The sequence below is a fragment of the Oncorhynchus nerka genome, unplaced genomic scaffold (genome assembly GCF_034236695.1).
Source record: "Oncorhynchus nerka isolate Pitt River unplaced genomic scaffold, Oner_Uvic_2.0 unplaced_scaffold_62___fragment_2___debris, whole genome shotgun sequence".
NCBI classification, from domain to species: domain Eukaryota; kingdom Metazoa; phylum Chordata; class Actinopteri; order Salmoniformes; family Salmonidae; genus Oncorhynchus; species Oncorhynchus nerka.
In genome coordinates, this window is record NW_027039957.1 from 95367 (window position 1) to 106330 (window position 10964).

Sequence of the window (10964 nt, forward strand, 5' to 3'; positions counted from 1 at the left end):
AAACAATTCATGAACATGGGGGTCCCTGCTCATATGCATAAATGTGCCTTAGGCAGCTGCAAGGAGGCATGAGGACTGCAGATGTGGCCAGGTCCGCAATAAATTGCAATGTCCGTACTGTGAGACGCATAAAACAGCGCTACAGGGAGACAGGAGGGACAGATGATCGTCCTCGAAGTGGCAGACCACGTGTAACAACACCTGCACAGGATTGGTACATCCGAACATCACACCTGCGGGACAGATACAGAATGGAAACAACAAGGGCCCAAGTTACACCAGGAATGCACAATCCCACCATCAGTGCTCAGACTGTCCACAATTGGCTGAGAGAGGCTGGACTGAGGGATTGTAGGCCTGTTGTAAGGCAGGTCCTCAAAAGACATCACCGGCAACAACGTTGCCTATGGACACAAACCCACCGTCGCTGGACCAGACAGGACAGGCAAAAAGTGCTCTTCACTGACGAGTCGCGGTTTTGTCTCACCAGGGGTGATGGTACTCTGGAGAGGGATCAATTTGGAGGTGGAGGGTTTGAACATGGTCTGGGGCGGTGTGTCACAGCATCATTGGACTGAGATTGTTATCATCGCAGGAAATCTCAACGCTGTGCATTACAGGGAAGACATCCTCCTCCCTCATGTGGTACCCTTCCTGCAGGCTCATACTGACATGACCATCCAGAATGACAATGCCATCAGCCAGACTGCTCATTTTGTGCGTGATTTCCTGCAAGACAGGAATGTCAGTGTTCTGCCATGGCCAGCGAAGAGCCCGGGTCTCAATCCCATTGAGCCCGTCTGGGACCTGTTGGATCGGAGGGTGAGGGCTAGGGCCATTCCCCCAGAAATGTCTGAGAACTTGCAGGTGCCTTGGTGGAACAGTGGGGTAACATCTCACAGCAAGAATGGCCAAATCTGGTGCAGTCCATGAGGAGGAGATGCACTGCATGCAGCTGGTGGCCACACCAGATACTGACAGTTACTTTTGATTTTGACCCCCCCTTTGTTCAGGGACACAGTATTCAATTTCTGTTGGTGACATATCTGTGGAACTTGTGCAGTTTATGCCTCAGTTGTTGAATCTTGTTATGTTCATACAAATATTTACACATGTTAAGTTTGCTGAAGATAAACACAGTTGAAAGTGAGAGGATGCTGTTCTGTTTCTTTTTTTGTCGAGTTTAGTTGGCGGTCTGGCTAGATGACTTTAGCCTGGATAAAAACATAGCAGGCTAGCTAGCCTTTTTAGCTTCCCCCCTCTCCATGTCAAATAAGGCATGTCTCACTCTCAATATTCAGGTATTACAAGGAGCTTCCCCTTTTGTGACGAAAAACAACATTGCAATACCGAATCTTGCGTCTGCGTAGAGTTTGTAGAAGCTTAAGACATTCCACTAAGAGGCCCTATTGAGGAGGATACTGATGTCGTATGGATGCTGGGGCTGCTACAGTATTGTGGTATTGTAACTGCAGATTTTGGCATGCTGTTGTACCATATGTTTCTTAGCTCTGTCCACAAAGCATGACTGGTCTCTTTGATTACACTTTACACATTGTTAACCATTTACCCAGAGCATCTGGGTTTGAGCACGCCAGTATGTCATGCTTAGGTAATTTATCTACAACATGCAGTGCATCTACTGCAAACAATTCTGAAACAAAGCATGGATGCCTCCTACAAGAGGCCTCCTCATATTTTCGTTCATCTTCAGTATGATTCCTTATTGTGTAGTACTTTTTATCACTTTTTTTCCAACAAGAGAATAATGCTTTGTTGCTTTGTCCAGGAAATCACCAGTTACCATGCCGGATTAAAGGTACTATGTCTTCGCAAAGTTATGCACGAGTTTACTTTAGTTCGACAACTACATTGACAACCTATCACCACCAGTAGACTCATCATCATCCTCCTCCTCCTCATCATCATAATCATAAGCATCACTACTTACAGTGTCTTCAGAAAGTATTCATACCCCCTGACTTATTTCACATTTTGTTGTGTTTCAGCCTGAATTCAAAATGGATGAAATATATATTTTATCTTTACATAAGTATTCACACCCCTAAGTCAATACCTTGTAGAAGCACCATTGGTGGCGATTACAGCTGTAAGTCTTTCTGGGTAAGTCTCTAAGTGCGTTGCACACCTGGATTGTAAAATGTTTTCCCATTATTATTCTTTAAATTCTTCAAGCTCTGTCAAGTTGAGTGTTGATTTCGGCTGAACAGACATTTTCAAGTCAAGCCATAGATTTTAATGCCGATTTAAGTCAAAACTGTAACTAGGCCACTCAGGAATATTCGATGTTGTGTTGGTAAGCAACTCCAGTGTAGATTTGGCCTGGTATTTTAGGTTATTGTCCTGCTGAAAGGTATATTTGTCTCCCAGTGTCTGTTGGAAAGCAGACTGAACCAGATTTTCCTCTAGGATTTTGCCTGTGCTTATAGCTGTATTCGGTTTATTTTTATCCTAAAAAACTCCTTAGACCCTGGCGATCACAAGCATACCCATAACATGATGCAGCCACCACCATGCTGGAAAATATGAAGAGTGGTACCCAGTGAATTTCTTGTGTTAGATTTGCCCCAAATATAACGCTTTGTATTGAGGATTAAAAAAAGTTGATTTGTTTGCCACATTTTGTTGCAGTTTTACTTGAGTTTTTTGTTTTGTTTTATGTATTTATTTCACCTTTATTTAACCAGGTAGGCCAGATGAGAACAAGTTCTCATTTACAACTGCGACTTGTGCCTTGTTGCAAACACAATGCATGTTTTGTAATATTTTATCCTGTACAGGCTTCCTTCTTTTAACTCTGTCATTTAGGTTAGTGTTGTGAACTAACTACATTGTTGTTGATCCATCCTCAGTTTTGTCCTATCACAGCCATTAAACTCTGTAACTGTTTTAAAATCACCATTGGCCTCATGGTGAAATCCCTGAGCGGTTTCCTTCCTCTCCGGCAACTGAGTTAGGATGGACGCCTGTATCTTTGTAGTGACTGGGTGTATTGATACACCATCCAAAGTGTAATTAATCATTTCATCATGATCAAAGGGATATTCAATGTCTGCTTTTATTCTACCAATAGGTGCCCTTCTTTGCAAGCCATTGGAAAACCTCCCTGGTCTGTGTGGTTGAATCGGTGTTTGAAATTCACAAACACAGATTCAGGGACTTTACAGATAATTGTATGTGTGGGGTGCAAAATCATGTTAAACACTATTATTGCAAATGTTCACTCCTGAACGTATTTAGCCTTGCCATAACAAAGGGGTTGAATACTTATTGACTCAAGCTTTTCATTTTCGTTACTTAGTAAACATTTCAAAAAACCTAATTCCACTTTGACATGATGGGATATTGTGTGTAGACCTGTGACACAAAATCAAAATGTAATCCATTTTAAATTCAGGCTGTAACACAACATGTGGAATAACGTCAAGGGGTGTGAATACTTTCTGAAGGTACTGTATGTATTTTTCCAATGGCAATATCGATCAGGACAGCTTCGTCTCCTCCACTCCTTGCGGTCATGAGAAGCTGTAATTCTTTTCAGTATCCGCAGCACGATCTCACTCTCTTCCACAAATAACCAAGCTAAGGCAACTTGCATACAAAATAGCTGACTCAATCTTCAAGCTGCATAATCAAGATAAGAAAGACAGGGACAGGAGAAGGAGATGCGGGATGCTAATGTGAGGCAAAGCTCCAGCGACAGTAGCTATGAAACTGTGAGGATGTTTTAAAATCGTCAAAACTCTCTCGGTTTAGCTGCAAACATCAAGTTAGGTTGCTCATCCCACCACTATTTACAAAGACGTGGAAAGTAAATGGTGTCATGGAAATGAGGGGTAAAACAATAGGAAGAAAAAAACATAGATTGGTTTTAATTATTGTCTTCGTAGCCTACTGTCTTTATGTATACATGTTTCGTTCAACATATTGATACAATGCACATGTGCCATGTGCCAGGTGAGCGCGTAACATATGAGTATACCTTTTATTTTACTTGTCAACTGTGTAAGCCGAGGGTTTACGCGCCACTATACGCAACAGCTCAAGCTGTTGTCGTAATATGTTTGGCTGAGTATCAGCTGAGCATTAGGCTCTTGTCATGGCAACCTTTGTAAGCGAACCACACTTTCTCAGCACTCATGCAAATAAGGCCTACTCAATATCGTGAATCAATTTAGAATTTCATTATCAATGCCACACATTCATCAAATGGTGCAGTTGATCCACAAAAATAATGCAATATACAATATTTGCATATTGGTAAAAAAAATAGAAAAAAAAAGAAAAATAAAAAAAGAAGATTTGCACAAAAAAAGACGCGTAAGAAAGATATTGCAACAATATTTGTAAACAATATTTACCTAGGCTATACAATATACATTTGCATACAAGATGAATAGCAAAGACGCCTTATATTCAACCAAGTAGATGAAGGCTGCACCCCCTGCCCCATACACTAGCTCTGCCTATATCCATAGAGGGTCATATTGTTGTTTGAATAGGTCTGACTTCAACCGTATGAATTATGTGACGACGGATATGAATCACAGGATAAAAACAAATATTTAGTCGTTGAATAAAATCAACTGCAATCCAGAATCTCTGAGATAATTCAATCATCTAATGTCACTTTTATAGGGATAAATCCATACCCTAACTTAGCCTGCCTGGGTGTTTATATACGTCACAAACCCTTATTTCACATGAATTACAAAATGTATTACCATGCTCAGAGGCATGCAACTAAGAGTCTACATAGTCACCGATTAATTATACCCGCGATGTTTAACTGCACATGGTGCAGCAATATGTTACAGTAGGCTAAGTATTTATGTGTACTGTAGGGTATGTCATGTAGACTCACCAGTACAGATTAGCCCTGTTGACTGGGTCAGTTCCTCGTGTCCTCACGGACCTGGCGCGCCTAGCACACCGGGCTGTACTCTGGATGTCATACCGTATGTTGCTTATTCTGTAACCTACAATCCTGCACGCAAACTCAAATTCTGAACGTTTAAGACCTCTGAGAAATTATCCGATAAGGTGTCGCCTTGACGTCAGCAAGGATCTGCGCACTAGTGTACATTTAGCAAATTGTTCATAATTTAATTAAATAGGAAAGTAACATAGTTGTCATATAATTCTCAGAAACCCCATGAAGCGAAGCCATGAGAGAAATATCTTCTATGGTTCAAGGCGAACTCTAGCGGCAAAGAGGGTCCGTTCGCTGTCCATGGTGCTGTAATGCATTTCAGACAATAGTGGCTACTTCAATGTTGGCGTCCCTTTTACTTTTGCATTCCAATTGCATATTACATACAATGAACATTAAATGAGATCATTTACAGATAAACAGATAAAGATGTTTGGAGGATGGCAACCCTGATTTTCTATTTAGTCAATATGGTTGTGTATTTCTCTATATGGGACAGATTATTATAAACCTAGCTATATCAAATAACTTAGAAACCACTCTACGTGAATATTATTTTTAACGTGCTACAGTTTAAATACCTATATTTGTTCGTTCACTGATAAAATAAACACATTCCAAACCACTTAAACTATGCATGTCATCATAAAGGCATGTGCAAAATGTGTTTAAGTTTTATGCATGCATATGCAACTTCAAACCAGGTCTACATTTTCTACAGCTAACTCAATGATAAGTGATATGCTACAATGTGTTGCTAACACACGTCGCCATTGGAATATGGCTCATGTGTGAAAACTATTCTCGCTAATAACACGCAATCACTTTTACATCGTTGACTTTCAATGTACTGTGCCGATATTTAAAGACACGACTACAACGTGTACGTTGAATATGTTAGAGAATTAAGTCGTATTGTGTCTACTGCGGCATTGAAGCGTATTAGAGTACAGCATTCCCCCACTAACCAGAAACATTTAAGCGCGTACCTGCTTACAACAGCGGAGCAGAATCCCTCTAGCCTTTCCCGATCAAAAACTGGAACCCTATGTCACCATGAACCCCAAGACATTTTCAAGGAGGCAGCAGGTTTCTGATGAAAAATCCAGGGTCCTGTTGGTCTCGGAATACAAGAAATGCAGCTCCTCACTGCGTCAAGCACAAGCCTCAAAGATCCATTAAACAGTGAGTGATTAATTCAAGCCAGAGAGCCCTGATCGAAATCTCTTTCACTCCTTGCCTTTATGTATTCCGAACAGGAGTCGGGAGTTTCCATTATGCCGCGACAGGGCTCATTTTTTCAATCATATCGGGGCTGACACCACGTTTTAACCATAATCGGCGGGTTATTATTTCAGTTGGGAAGCTCAGTGGAGAACTATGAGACAGGAGAAGAAGCATGTTGATCCTCAAACCCAGTTGGGGTGAAGATAAATCTCATAATAAGATTGTTTGTCACCGCAAGTCTATAAATGGTGGAGTTCAACACAGTCTGAAGGGTAATTGTAAATCCTTTTGTTGAAGTGTGCCACTGCACCTCTAAATATAGTATAGATCAGCCATATATATCATAGGGCCTACATATTTAACCTGTCCTCACAACATGTTCATGTAGAAAAATATTTGTTCTATGGTGGAACTTCATCAAGATAATGTTGATAGGCATGGTTCACTTGTATGCAAACATGCCACTTATTCAAACGGAGGCACATTATTTGACTAAATACTTAAAGGGACACTGTTTTGCAATTAGTATATATTTTTTATAAATCAATTACATCATATTTTTTCTTAATTTTGTCAACTTGGCAGAAAGATAAGCTGGTATAGCTTTCCAAAATATAAACACAAATGTATTGAAATTGATATAAAGACGTTGAAATGAACTGTACATTAAGACCACCCAGTATTACTTGGGCCATGCCATAACAACCACAGGTCGTTCAATTCCTGAAGCTGGATATTGGCAGCCGTTGATGCCCATGAGAGCTCTTACATTTGATTTATAGAGAGTGCAGCCTGATGTCCTCTATGGTGACGTAGGCTGGATGGGGGATGACCGGTGTGGCTGGCTGGCCAGGCTGCAGATGCTTGTCTGTCAGAGTGAGGGAGTGGGCTTGTGAGGAGCTGGCGCAGGAGGCTGCATTGCCCCTGTCTCATTGCAGCACTCAGGCTCTGGACATACTGTAGGCAGGCGGACGGCCGGGCAGCATGGTTCTGCTGCTGCAGCACTGGGGTTGGCAGGAGCACAGTGTCACTCTCACTAATATCTTTATGATACTGGGGGAGGCCTGCTGCTGTGCTGTGCTGGGTTTCCCTGGCCCTGGCTGTTGCAGTGCTGCCTAGCTGCCTGGATGTCTTTGGGCCTGGTGCAGCAGCTCCACACGCCCCACTCCTCAGTCAGGCATCAGGGGCTACAGCTCTCTCTCTCTCTGAGACATTTGGGTTATTCCTCCATCCTCCCTTGGCCTCCAGTAAAAACTATTTATTCTGTTTCTAGAGGCAGCACTAATTAATTTAGGTTGTAACCTGCCTAGGTTGAACTTGGGATGACTTCTGCCCCCCCCCCCCCCCCCCCACACACACACTAATCACAAACAACCACAAACAACATACCCAATTCTGTTTGTTATCACTGCACAGTCCATCAAAACCTACAGTACAGGAGCTGTGCTTTATCTTTTCAATGTTAATTTATTTCCCACAAAAAAATGCCTTTGATCATAACCAAAGTGAATGGACTGTCAACCAAAGTCTACAGGGCAGCTAACAGTAAACATGGCACTAACATCAGATGAATGAAGAAGTAGATGTCAATGCTAGTGTATCTGGATCTGAACAGTTTCAAATGATACATCATATGAACAGGAACTTTCTGTTCCTGTTTTTTTCTATACTGGTTCTGTTTTATTCTGTGACGGAACAAATGGGATTGATTTCCAAGGCAGTGAAGCAGTGAAGTAAAGGGGAAAATGACAATACCACGGCATGTCGTCCACAGTTCTTTGATATGTTTGTCTGTTCCTAGACATTGACACCAAGATGCACTGGGGAATACAGTACAGGTTCTAGGAATAACTGCTTGTTATGCATACCTGCCAGCAGCATACCACCCTGCATACCACTGCTGGCTTGCTTCTGAAGCTAAACAGGGTTGGTCCTGGTTAGTTCCTGGATGGGAGACCAGACGCTGCTGGAAGTGGTGTTGGAGGGCCAGTAGGAGCACTCTTTCCTCTGGTCTAAAAAAAAATATCCCAATGCCCCAGGGCAGTGATTGGGGACACTGCCCTGTGTAGGGTGCTGTCTTTCGGATGGGACATTAAACGCGTGTCCTGACTCTCTGAGGTCATTAATGATCCCATGGCACTTATCGTAAGAGTAGGGGTGTTAACCCCGGTGTCCTGGCTAAATTCCCAATCTGGCCCTCAAGCCATCACGGTCTACTAATAATCCCCAGTTTACAATTGGCTCATTCATCCCCCTCCTCTCCCCTGTAACTATTCCCCAGGTGGTTGCTGTAAATGAGAATGTGTTCTCAGTCAACTTACCTGGTAAAATAACGGATAAATAAAAAATAAATAAATGTAAAGCCAACATTAAATATTTTAAGTATCTTTCAATGCAAAAGAGAATATTTTAATGTCAGTAAATGAAGTTTTGGGGAAAAAAGACGAAGCAGGCCAATAGGTGGGAATGTAGGGTGTTATTTATTCAAATCCTCCATTTACTGGCTAAGCCTGTTTGGGGCTGAGGAGAAGAGACGACAGGGCTAGTTATAATTCAGGGCAGGACATGGTGAGTCGCAGTTGGTATAATGGAGCATCTGCTGACACTGAATGCTCCAGATCCATCTTAACATCTGGGCGGTGGGACAGACGAACAGACGCCTACTGCAGCAGCTCTCCTATTGATGGTGTTGCGTCAAGGTAAATGAGATCCCATCAACTCGGAGGTTGTTTGAAATGTTTGTTTAAACACCCCCTGTAACATGGTTGTCATTGTCTCCGCGTTAAAGCATTAATCCGGTGTAACAGATGAAGTACTACGACGCCTTTGATATAGCCCAGTGGAGAATGTATTGATTCGGGTTTTTGAAGTGGATGGGATTGTCTCGTCGTAAAAGCATGGGAGCAACCAAAAACGGTATTTGCCCTTTTCTAAATGTTAAATGAGTGATATTTGATTTCATTGCCCCACGGTATTGCGTATTGTCTAAACTGGATTGACTAAATCCATGTTTAGAGGATTAGAGGGTTTGAGCCCTGTGACCAAAAGGCCTCTTTTTAGGAATGGAAATCTCACCGGATAAAAAAAATTGAACAGATTAAAGGAGGGTCTTTCTATACAAAGGGGCATAACCATTGACATTTTTCAAACTTGTATTTCACTTAAAGGACCAACCCAAGTAATCCAGTTGATCCAAACCTAAATCAGTATTGCTCAGTAAAGTCAGTGAGGATAACGTATTGCTCTGCTGTCCTGACGTTCCCTTCTTCTTCTTATGAAAATCACATGAATTATGCACTGGCCTAGTACGACAGTATTCATAAGCGTAAAATAATGTTTGTCTTTGTTAATATGTAAATACGAATGGAAGTGTAGATCAAGCTAGATAAAGCTATTAATCCAGATACGTAAAGAAATAATATAACCAAAGCATATCTTTGTTTGACACTGACAGGGCTTTTAATAGAACATGAATGTGTACTCTAACGTGAAAATAACATTGCAGACTCCAGACCATCTAACGAGTGCAATGGAAATCATGTCTCAAAAATATCTAACAGTCTGTGTTAGTTCCCAAAACCTTCGTCAGGTTGCGGCAAATGTTCTCTCCTTACACAAAAACTGTCCAGTTGTGTTGATGATTATAGAATATTTGTATAAAACGTTTGTCTGATGTGTTTTCAGAACACATTTTGTCTGTTCTTTACCTGGAAACCTAACGATAACGTTTGGGGAATGTTCTGTGGTGGTTTGTTACAGACGTTGTGCACAACGTTTCAGTGGATGTTAGGAAAAAATTCCAATGTTCTCCTAACATCCACTGAAACGTTGTGCACAACATCTGTAACAAACCACCACAGAACATTCCCCAAACATTCCCATTTTCGTGAAATCAACTATCACTCAATATGATACTCTGAGGTTAAAGTGCGACAGCTTTAATTTAAGTGTATTTTCAACCATATCGGGTGAACCGTTTAGAAATTACAACACTTTTTGTACATAGTCCCCCATTTTAGGAGATCAAAAGTATTGGGACAAATTCACTTAGAGGTATCAGTCAAAAGTTTGGACACACCTAGTCATTCAAGGGTTTTTCTTGATTTTTACTATTTTCTACATTGTAGAATAATAGTGAATACATAAAAACTTTGAAATAACACATGGAATCATGTAGTAACCAAAAAAGTGTTAAATCAAAATACATTTCATATTTGAGATTCTTCAAAGTAGCCACCCTTTGCCTTGATGACAGCTTTGCACAGTCTTGGCATTCTCTCAACCAGCTTCATGAGGAAGTTACCTGGAAATCATTTCAAATAACAGGTGTGCCTTGTTAAAAGTACATTTGTGGAATGTATTTCCTTCTTAATGCATTTGAGCCAATCAGTTTTGTTGCGACAAGATAGGGGTGGTATACAGAAGATTGCCCTATTTGGTAAAAGACCAGGTCCATATTATGGTAAGAACAGCTCAGATAAGCAATGAGAAACGACAGTCCATCTTTACTTTAAGACATGAAGGTCAGTCAATACGGAAAATTTCAAAAACTTTGAATGTTTCTTCAAGTGCAGTCGCAAAAGCCATCAAGCACTATGATGAAACTGTCTCTCATGAGAACTGCCACAGGAATGGAAGACCCAAAGTTACCTCTGCTACAGAGTTACCAGTCTCAGAAATTGCACCCAAATAAATGCTTCACAGAGTCCAAGTAACAGACACATCTCAACATCAACTGTTCAGAGGAGACTGTGTGAATCAGGCCTTCATGGTCGAATTGCTG

At 41.3% G+C, this 10964-nt stretch overlaps 1 protein-coding gene across 1 annotated transcript in view; it reads right to left on the reverse strand.

The window, feature by feature from the left end:
* Positions 1-6292, reverse strand: part of LOC115110315 (protein ELFN1-like) — an 88842-nt gene extending 82550 nt beyond the window's left edge. Inside the window, exon 1 of the mRNA XM_029635857.2 lies at positions 5944-6292. The gene's annotated coding sequence lies outside the window, so the exon portion shown is untranslated. The remainder of the gene's footprint in view (positions 1-5943) is intronic.
* Between the last annotated feature and the right edge of the window lie 4672 nt (positions 6293-10964).